This window comes from Pinus tabuliformis, chromosome 8 (assembly GCF_031772625.1).
Source record: "Pinus tabuliformis cultivar Carrire ecotype Pingquan chromosome 8, CPIR1, whole genome shotgun sequence".
Taxonomy (NCBI): Eukaryota; Viridiplantae; Streptophyta; class Pinopsida; order Pinales; family Pinaceae; genus Pinus; species Pinus tabuliformis.
Genome location: NC_142294.1, coordinates 1,860,863,944 through 1,860,871,307, shown reverse-complemented (window position 1 = coordinate 1,860,871,307; position 7,364 = coordinate 1,860,863,944). Strand labels below are relative to the sequence as shown.

General features: G+C 45.9%; 1 pseudogene; it reads right to left on the bottom strand.

The window, feature by feature from the left end:
* Positions 1 to 5,595: 5,595 nt before the first annotated feature.
* LOC149243744 (cullin-1 pseudogene) lies at positions 5,596 to 6,171 on the bottom strand (annotated as a pseudogene).
* Between the last annotated feature and the right edge of the window lie 1,193 nt (positions 6,172 to 7,364).

The following is a 7,364-nucleotide window of genomic DNA, read 5'->3' as shown; positions in this document are numbered from 1 at the left end:
GCAAACCGACTTCGAGGTCATAGAAATTGTGGATGATACTAATCCCTACCCTGCATTACTAGGCATTGATTGGGCCATGGACATGAATGGGGTCGTTAACTTAAAAAGGCAGAAAATGATGTTCGAAAAGAATTCATTACGAGTAATTGTCCTGCTGGACCCAACTGAAGGAGAGTGCTATACCGAGCCAGTATGCGATGAGGACAATGACGATGAACTAGACTGCATATGCCAGATAACAGCGCAAGATCAGGGTCAGGTGAATCCCTCAGCATGGGAGCGCGATAGTTTGTGCACGTCAGATACAGATAAGGAGATGGAAAGATGGTAGCACATATTGCAAGAAGTCACCACACTCAACTGTAATATGATGGTTAGATCATTGCGGCACGTAACCACTGAAGTAAGGCAATGGTCGGCAGATAGCGGCGCAAACATGAGGGGCAGTTTGCCAACCTTGACACCTTAATCGTCACCCAGAAGCAACATGGCGCGTCAGACAAAGCGCCGCGCACGTAGAGGAAGCTGAGAAAGAGAAGACGGTTCCATGTACGGATTGGAGGATGTGCGCACTGGAGTAGGGTAGTCCTCCAGTTACAACAAAGACCACGGTCGTATGTTGCACGACCATCGCACCAATTGAATCTACGCATAGCAAGGGTCCGTTGGCCAATACGACCATACCCAGAGTAGGGTATGCCAAGGAACTCTATCCACGGCTAGAGAAGCCATTTCCCCCATGGTTCGCACTGCACCCAAAGACATGCCTGACAGGATTCCCAGATTTGGGAAGCTGGTCGGCACAGCAAAATGAGACTTCACGAGTTAGCAGAAACGAGGGCCAGACTCCGAAAGAAAAGTGTGAATCTAGATGAAGAGATTGATAAAATCAAATTAGAACTCACCCACACAGATGGCGTGTGAGAGCTATTGACGACACCAAACCTAGCTGGCTCTCCTACTCTATTAGGACAAGCCGCAACCCTGCTAGCATGGTTGCGCCTGCACCCTAGGACACATGGAGACATAGAGCATGATATGCCATCAGACTCAAAGGAATACGAATGGTGCTCATAACCCAGGCTAGTAGGGAAGCAGAAGGCTCACACGACGAGTCCAACCACCTAACTATCTGTAGAAGACCTAGTCCTAGAACTCCACGTAGTTGAAAGAGTGTGTGGTACTATAAAACATGCTGCAGAAAAGTTGCGCAAGGACGGTCGAATGCATTGGATGCAACCATGCACTAGGGGATGTGCTGCCACAGGGAAGGGATGGAAGGTGATCGTTACAAGTATTGTTCATGACAAGATGTACCATTTAAGAAACAGAGGAGCGAGCGGCGGGAAATTAAGGCGTAAGAATAACACCAAATTCACATTAATGAGACACGAGGGGGCTGAACTGCTGACTTTGAATTTGAAATTATATATATCCATCAAGTAAAGGGGCATACCACAAATTTTGATCTTTCGCAGAATAGGACACCCTAGGTTCCAGCCAAAAGGAGCAAGATGAATGACAAGGCACTAAAGAAAAGCCTGTGGTTCCAAGCACTGCTAAAGGAATACCGAGAGTCATTCCCCAGTTCACTAATCCCTACCATAGAAATTCCACAGCATCCCACGTTGCAGGCAGCCGAACTTCCTAAATCACCCAAGACGTCATTGACCAAAAAGGACCCCCAGATACCAAGACCAATGAGGCGATCGCCACGAAATCTGCACTTTAGCAAGCTTACAATGAAAGAAAAGGGAAAAACTATTACCATTGAAAGCAACGAGGAGGACAAGGGATCCCCGACATATGTCGAAGAAGTAAACCTCGATGAGGAAACTATCCAGCCAATGCGTCGTCCCAAGTATGTTCCCCCAAGCAAAGGGAAGGCTAAGGTCCCTCCCAATCTGGATGACATTGACAATATACTCACCACCCTGTCTCTTCGGAAAGGGGTTCCGGTTGAAAGCTCGGTGACTAGCTGTATTGCGACGATGAAATTTGAAGACTGGGACCTTGCAGATACAGCAAAATTTCCCCATTTGGCTACTAGTGAATTGATGGAGCAAAGTGCAGAAGGGGAAATTACGACACTTCAGCCAAAGGAATGGCTACGAAAGGTGGAGAATGTAGGGTTGCTCTATCTCCTCTCCATTCCACACTTTCTCTGGCCCCCTATTACAATCTTGGTCATCAGACAGTTGTTGTGTCTGGTACATGACAGCTACTTATGGCTTGGCAAACCCATCTGAATCATTCTAGAACTCATACATAGGATCTCCCTACTTCCCGACGAAGGAAGAGACCCCAAGGAAATTGTCGATAAGAGCGGCGATGTGACGATGACCAAAACCTTGAAAAAGAAATATAAGCTAGAGAAAGGGCAGCAAGGGTATGTTATTGATAGTATCTCAGACAAAGCAGTCCACGTTGCTACCCAGTTGTTGGCTAGGAAAGTGATGTGGAAATGTCGTGGTACCAAGGTTCCCGCGGTCGTCATTGCGCTAGCCGAGGAATGCGCAGCTGGGGAACGGTTCAATTGGGCGTAATTCCTTTGTGAAGAATTCCTGACCAACTGTAGAGAGGTCCAAGAGGAGGGAAAGACCTTCCACTATGCATGGTTGCTATTTTCCATTGTGCTGGTTACCACTGACCTACCTGAAGACAGTCAGTTTCCCTCCTTGGACCAGGATTGGCCAGAAGCCGCCAGATTTGCGTCGCTTTGGGTGACCAGGGATGCTGAAAGAATCATGGGCATCAAGATTTTTTGGATACTGATGGAGGCTGATGTTTGACACTGGGTCACCCAGCTACCCTGGTTGTCCACCGAAATCTATGATAGTGTGAAACATATAGCTGAGTTTAAAGCAGACATGCACTTTGTCTACATTCGGGCGCGCAAGGACCCCGACCAAACATGGACTACACTTCCTTTCATTGCCATTGACAATTCTATCGATGCAGTATTAGATACCTGGCCACCGGAATGGCACGGACCCGATGCGGTGGAGCGCGATGATGTCGCCATCAGGACACAAAAGGCTACATCGAAGCGCATCATGTTAGAAAATTATATATTACTGAGCAATGGAACACATAAAATATTGCAGAAATATAAACACAGAAAATGCACAAAACAAGAGAGACACATATACGTGGTTCACCCAGTTTGGGCTACGTCCAGTCCTTCCTTTCTATTATCCAGCAAAATGAAGAGACACAACCTACAGCAAATCCGCTATAATATCCTCTGTTTTCTCTCACAGTCTCACCTCTCTATTTCTCGCTCACCAAATACACATCTATCACACAGCCTCAAATACAATACCCTCATACAAAGAGAGGGGTTGCCTTCTAGGGAAAAAAACCCTAAACTAAACATAAGTTCTACCGTCAGATCATCTGCCTAATGAATGGCCCTGATTGACTAGAAATTACTATACTTTTACAAGGCAATTTACAGTTGTTTTTAGCTTTGGGGGCGCTGCCCCCGAAACCCCCCGCCAGGGGGGGGCTCCCAAAGGTCGCAGCCGTACCCCCTAGACCCCCCCTGCAGCGAATATTTTACGGGCGGCATTGCCGCCCCCATTTCGAACTGGGGTCCTATGTAGCGATACCTTTGAATATAGAAGATAATCAAGCTCCACACCCAACACATCACACAGCAGAAGCAGAATGAACAGCACGTTGCGGAATTCCACAAGGCCCGGGAAGAAGCACAAACTTCGATGGCCAAAGCACCCTCTGGAATGGCTACGATGGATGAAACTCATCCAAATTTTCCCACAGAGCCAGCCACGGAGAAAAGGACCATCAACCACCACGGGTGCGCCCTTAAAACAGCCGTTGCCGACAGAACGGACAAAGCCGTGAAATAAGGCCAAGGCTTCTAAATGGGACAGAGAATTGACCACCTTGACGGAGGGCGACCTAGGTGACATAGGGGACACCATTCGCGAAGCCACCCGAGATGCCATCGACGATGCCATGTCAGAGCAACAACTTGTGTTGGGGGAACTTCGCGCACAGCTGCAAGAACTTGGGACATGGGCAACACAGACAAGAGCCACCGCTACTCATGGGATTATAGGTATGTCAGCCATTGAGTAGCTGTTGAAGGCCCAACTGGCCCATACTGTCGTGATTCCAGAAGGAACATTGATAACAGAAAATGAAGAGGACAAAGCTGTGGTAGGATGGCTTACGGGGCTGGGACTCAATTTGGCTGCCCTCCCACGTGAGTGCTTGTACCAGCTCCAAGATGGTGACATGATGGAGCTCCGTTTTGGGGAGAGGCATGTGGAACAGGTGCTCAGCGAACAACGAATTAATATCGAACAGTTGAGCCTCCAACGAGACGAAACCGTCGTACAGAGTCAACAAGTGGAGCAATTGGTAGGGGAAGCCTGTTCGTGTCCTTGAACTGGAGATTGCGGTCGATTTACCTATTGAAATACAAATCCACAAGCTGGCTAGTGGGTTCCGTGTAGCAAAAGAGGAGGCCGCGAAGATTCAGTTGGAATTCAGTATGCATATTGCAGAGCTGAAGCTGTAGGCACATCCTTCGACGCCACCAGAGGTCACCGAGCAGCGCAAAATCCTCAGCAATTCTAGTCAAGAAGAAATCACATGTTCTATGAAGGAATGCAATTACTTGTTGAACTCAGTCGCTCATTATGCTCACTTCACTCCAAGAAGATCCTACCCTACAGCGATTGGAAACCACGGCAAGAGAGCTCCAGCAAGCCTATGCTAATATCAAAGGGACCATGCAAATGGTTGTGGTTATGCAGTGCTTGGCCAAGATGAAGGAGGCCCAAGCTCTAAAAATCCCAATTGATGCTACCCGCCAAAAATAAGCAATGATTAAAGAATACCTCCAGCCATGGATTGATGAGGCATTCGTAGTTTCCACCACCATTGAGTGCAAGGTGGCACACATGCAGGCAGAATATGCACCTATAGAAGAAGCCACAATAGAAGGTGATGTGTTAGCAACGCGCGTTGAACGAGTACAGCAGATGGCAGATGAGTTTGCTGCAAGTACCAGTGAAGCACAGAAATTGTTGACCGACCTATGCGAGAAGATTGTCACACCAGCCGAGTGACTCAGGATAAGTCATGATGATTGTGTTGGGGGACTATTGGCTAGCTGAGGGCCCGTGTAACAGTTTTGGGGCTTAAAGCTCGCAATTTTGGGAAAGGTATGGTAAGGACGCCGCGAAATGCGCAGAGCGCGAATTGTAAATAAGTCAAGTCAAAAGGTTGTCCACCCAAAAATAATGTAAAATAATAGGAAGTAAGTTGGCTTTATGGATAGAAGTCAGTCTTTGGTATAAATAGAGCGAGGCTTTATGGATAGAAGTCAGTCTTTGGTATGTACTTTTGGGCTCTGGAATGTAATGGGTTGTTGAGGAATGAAGTCTTGAAGCGTTTGTAAGTCTGAGTCAAGAGGGGTGGTAGATAGATAGAGGCTCTTCACCTGTGTGCGCAGAGGCCTAGTAGAGTTTGCAGCTATGTGCACAGACCCCTGCAACTGAGTGCGCAGGGTGGATCTGGATGTATTGGTGAAGAAAGTAAATAAAGTTAAGTTGATTCTTAAATTATGTCCATGCTCTTGTCGAACAATAATCTCTTGGCCAATTTCTTGTTGCAAGATTCTGCAAATAAAACTTTATTCGTAACGTAATGAACAAGTTCTCCGATTTTTTGGAAAATGCTCTCAATGAGCTTGGGCACAAATTCATGCTTATCATTCCCAGCATCCTCTACACATTTAATCAATGCTATTGGTTCGGTAGTTACATGTTCTTTTAAAATACATGCCACTGGTTCCAAAGCCTGGGGTATCTTACTAAACAACCTATACATCCTGGAAAGATCATCTTTCTTGTCATCCCTAAGCAACACAGGGCAACAAGAATACTGTTTTTCTGAAATTTGAGCTTCATAGCGGGAGACGAGTTCATTTTCTACTGTCTCCATTAAGTTGTGCTCGCTGCTGGAGTGCAAATAAGGGGCAACTTTGTGCTTCTCATGTTTCAGGCAATCTTCAACTTTTAGCACATATTGGGGCAAGGATTCCTGTACAATCCATAAAGCAGCCTTTCGAGCATAGTAAGTTGTAGTATCTTCAAACATGGGCTTTTCAAAACGATTCTTGTACGAGTCCATACCATTACCATAACCAATTTCCAAGAAAATGTTCACAACTTGTTTCACCAAATCCCTATCAATCTTCTCTCTCTAGCGCTCTCGCTTTATCAAACCCAACACACCATTCTTCACAACCATCTGTACGTGATCATACACAAGGTCACAGAAGAAGAGCAATGCAACTTCTCTGAGACTGGGCAGCACAACACCCAGGAAGCAGCGATCCAAATGAGAGAACATGTGTGACATGTAGTGGACCATGATCTTGTAATTTTCCCAAATTTCTCAAATTCCCTACAAATGAACTCACCATCAACACCCTGGGGTTTACTCAATGATGGTAAAACCACCAAAGATATGTATAATTCAAACGACTTCCTGTACATTTCATACAGTCGCTGATGGTGGTCATGAACGTGTTTTTGCAAACACAGTTCGCAAATAGTCATATATACCTTCATAAACTCCTCGGAAGAGAAACATAATTCATCCTTCATAAAGTCTCCTTCTACTCTTTTTCTCAAGTTTCCCACACCTCTGGAGATCAAAGCTTGTCCTTCCTCCCACTCTATCTTCTGCGCCCGCGCCCGCACCCGCGCCCGCGCCCGCACCCGCGCCCGCGCCCGCAGCTTCAATACTATCTCTTCATTCTTGCCCGCTAATAATAAATCTTTATTATGCTTCGACGACTCTCCGCAGGAAGTTTTATCCTTCTGCGGGACCTGCTATTCTTCATTCTTGAGCGATTTATTCATCTTCGACTTTTCCGACTCTATCTTCTTCTGCGTTACGTTCTCTTCTTCATTCTTCTTAGACTTACTGTTGCGCGCCATTAAAGACTTCCGCTCTGTGCCTTCACATGATAAGAATATTATTATTTCAATACAGGATCACCAGTTGCGAGTGCTCTTATAGATCACAGCCACTTGGTACAAAGCGCCCAACACTTAGGACAAAGCACGTACTATCAATGTTGAGGGGGGTGATCACAAACTCAAATTGTTGAGGATTCAACGTATTGTCACAAATTCAATGCTGAATTGAATTGAATTTATAGGACACGGAGTCAACATAATACCCTTTGGCCGACGGCTATGCAGATTTGCTTAATCGCTTGCCCTTTGTTTTGTTTTGTTTTGTGATGACATACACTATTCAATCGTTTGAAAAAAAGGTGGCATACACTATTCAAATATAATTTATTTTATTTT